The 3,671-nt window shown below is 33.7% G+C and overlaps 1 pseudogene; it reads right to left on the bottom strand.

Moving 5' to 3' along the window:
- Nucleotides 1-396: 396 nt before the first annotated feature.
- On the bottom strand, nucleotides 397-1,261 carry LOC141571296 (histone-lysine N-methyltransferase SETMAR-like; annotated as a pseudogene).
- Between the last annotated feature and the right edge of the window lie 2,410 nt (nucleotides 1,262-3,671).

The following is a 3,671-nucleotide window of genomic DNA, read 5'->3' as shown; positions in this document are numbered from 1 at the left end:
ATTTATAATAAATAACTGTAGGTCATGTTTATAAAAAATGCGAAGTTCCAAAATAGATAATTGGCAAGACAATGGCTAATGTGCATTTGAACACCTGTTCGAAACAAGTAAAAACAGTGAGAAACCATTTTAACTAAATCATATTAGTAATGATTTAAAAGTAATTTAATTTTCAAAACTGGCAGTGACATAGGCACTCTCATGATTTCAAGGTGGGTGTGTAAATGAGTATAGCCTTTATAAAGAGGAACTTGACAGTAAGAAAAAAGAGCACATTTTGACATGGGAATTTGTTTTTTTAAGTTGACTTGAAAAAATATTAGGTTGGTGCAAATGTAATTGGGGTTTTGGACTGTGAATTTAAAATCATTATAGCTAAGCTCGAACACATCTTTATTAATCAAAATAGGAACCATTACAATCAACATTTTTGCCAATAAGAAATAAGTTTATTCCTGTAGGGTAAAAACCCATGCTTCATGATTCTATGAATTTTGGAAAGCATTTTCTGCATCTTTCTGGTTGTGGAAGTGTTTTCCTTGCAAAAACTTAAGATGTTTGAAGAAGTGGCAGTCAGTTGGCGAGAGGTCAGGTAAATTTGCTGAGCATACTTCTCAGATGTAATGGTTTCTCTGGAATTCAGAAAGCTGTAGTGGATCGGACTGGCAGCAGACCACCAAACAGTGACTATGACCTTTTTTTGGTGCAAGTTTGGTTTTGGGAAAGGCTTTGGAGCTTCTTCTCAGTCCATCCACTCAGCTGGTCATTGCCGGTGTCATATAAAAAAATCCACTGTTCATCTCATGTCACAATCCAATCGAGAAATGGTTCATTGTTATTGCATAGAATAAGAGAAGAGCACACTTCAAAACGACGATTTTTTTGATTTGCAGTCAACTCATGAGGCACCCACTTACCAAACTTTTTCATTTTTCCAATTTACTTCAAATGCCGAACAACCATAGAATGGTCAACGTTGAGTTCTTCGGCAACTTCTTGTGTAGGTGAAAGAGGATCAGCTTCTATGATTGCTCTCAGTTGGTCGTTGTCAACTTCTGATGACCTGCCACTACGCTCCTCGTCTTCAAAGCTCTTGTCTCCTTTGCAAAACTTCTTGAACCACCTGCACTGTACATTTGTTAGCAGTTACTGGGCCAAGTATGTTGTTGATGTTGCGTGTTATCTCTGCTGTTTTACGACCCATTTTGAACTTGAACAAGAAAATCACTCAAATTTGCTTTTTGTCCAACATCATTTCCATAGTCTAAAATCAATATAAAATAAACAGCAAGTAATAAGTCATTAGCAAAAAATATATAATAAAGCGAGAAATGCGCATTAAAATGATGCATAACATAGCCATACATTTATTTAAGAATGTATTCCAATATCAAACGGCAAATTCAACAGTGCAAAAACCACAATTACATTTGCACCAACCTAATAGTCGCAGATTATATTCATCACAGCTATATTTATATGAGTACAAATTTTAAATTAAATCTCAACTATGGTGGAAATATGTATAATTTTTTCAGAGGGTGAGTGTAGAGACATTAACAATTATGATATGAAATATTTGTAATGACCCATGGAAAAGTTAATGCTAAAATGTTAAATGGGAAAAGGCACAATACACATACCATATACATAAAGTATTAATATGAGATACTTCATATATATATATATATATATATATATATATATATATACACACACACACACACACACACATACCTAAATGTGTGTATATATATATATATATATATACACACTCACACATACCTAAATGTATGTATACATACAGAGAGAAAGAACTGTGACTGCAATGAAGATATCTATGCTAAAATTTTAACAGTGACTAATTCTGCTTATTGTTATTTGGGATAATTTTATCTTTATATTGTATGTAGTTTCCAATTGTCTATAATATGTTGTAATTTTCTTTATAAACAGAAAAATGGCTTACAGCTGATTTTAGTAAACTACATAACCTTTGGGTCAGTAATTATTTCCTTGAGATCTCACCCTAATGAAATAGCCTTAAGGAACATTAACTATATATGCAAAAACATGTTCATTAAAATATTATTTGAAAAAGAAGAAAAGTTGTAGTAGATTAAAGGTCATAATCATAGACTTGTCAACTTATGATAGCATGGATAAAGATGATTTTTCCACCGATATTATGATGGGCTGAGCATGTGTAGAAGACTTGATTGCTTATATGAAGTCCAATGACAACATTAATGTAGACATTAAGGCTTCTCCACCCCAGCTGTAATGACCCCACTTGGACAGTTGTACAAGGTGTGATTTTCTCCACAGTGTAACACCTCCTTGTTCAGACCACTTTCATTTTGTCACTAAAAATTAGAAGAAGCATTGCGAGGAGATGTGGAAGAAGTGAACCCTGGACCTTCCCCCAAGCCTTGCATTCATAGATAAAACAGGAACTAAAATTACCTGCATATTTTATCCTTTACCATATGCTAATCAAACTGCAACAAGTTTGAAAACAAAGAAAAGTGTTCTATCCTCGAAATATCTAAATTTATGAAAAAGGAGCATGTAAGAATGCTACAAACTCAGGCCTGGGACTAGTAGTAGAGAAATGACAAGAGATATCTTCCTCTTCCTCTGAACTGAGCAGATCTTTCAAATTTCATGGTTGGAATAAGTCCCCACTTCTTATACTTTATGATCATTAATTAAATAAAAATCCACCTCTGGAGAAAAATGCAGAATAGAAATATTTTATATTCCTTAAGACATGGGAAGTGGATTTGCAAAATCCTAACCTTCTTTACTCCTAGGATGGGACGACAGTACTGCTCACAGTTTTTGTTTTCTCAGTGTTAAAAGGCATACAGGACATGAAAATCCAGCACTGTGTCTGGCATAAGGTAGTTTTGACAAATTCGGACAACTTTTTTTTTTTTTATTGCTGTTGATCTATTACACATATACTGTCGTAATCAGGGCCAGTTACATGGGCTTGCAGTGTGTGCAGTTACAAAGGGAACCATAGTCAAAAGAATTTCAATGCTAGATTGAATGCTTTGCTGTCCTCAAACTGGAATTCTTAATAATTTGTTAACAAGGAGCTTCAATTTTTTTTTATTTTTTTATTTTTTTTTGCGTTTTGGCTAGCCAATTATGTAGCTGGTACTGGTTAGAATAAGAAATGACTTGACTTTATCAAAGCCTTTAGATTATTTTGATGTGTCCCAGTACTTACTATTTTATGGACTGCCACTCCTAAATAATCTAGGACAAGTCATTTATCTCCACTTTATGACATTTATGGGCACCACTTTTTACATAATCTCTATAGGATAAGGAAATACGTGATGCGCATAGGATGTCTTATAAATTCAATCTGATTTCAAAAGAGCACAGTCATCACTTTGATCATAATGACTTGGAATCATCCTGAAGATTTATGGCAATTTTGGAAAAATACAATTTACAATGTATTTAATGAAGTGATGTCTGTTAGAAGCACTTTGTAATCCACACAGTGTTATGCTAAAAGTACTTTATTGATTTAATTAGTTAAGACGTGCGCGGAAGGTTTATGCGATTTCTCATAGCAAAACAGCACACTCACATAGTAGCCATTATAGGAAGTCACAATTATGCCATCTTCTTCAAAGTCATAAACTGGA

Source organism: Rhinolophus sinicus, linkage group LG04, assembly GCF_036562045.2.
Source record: "Rhinolophus sinicus isolate RSC01 linkage group LG04, ASM3656204v1, whole genome shotgun sequence".
NCBI classification, from domain to species: domain Eukaryota; kingdom Metazoa; phylum Chordata; class Mammalia; order Chiroptera; family Rhinolophidae; genus Rhinolophus; species Rhinolophus sinicus.
The sequence above is the reverse complement of the archived record's forward strand: the minus strand, read 5'-3'. Positions and strand labels throughout refer to the sequence as shown.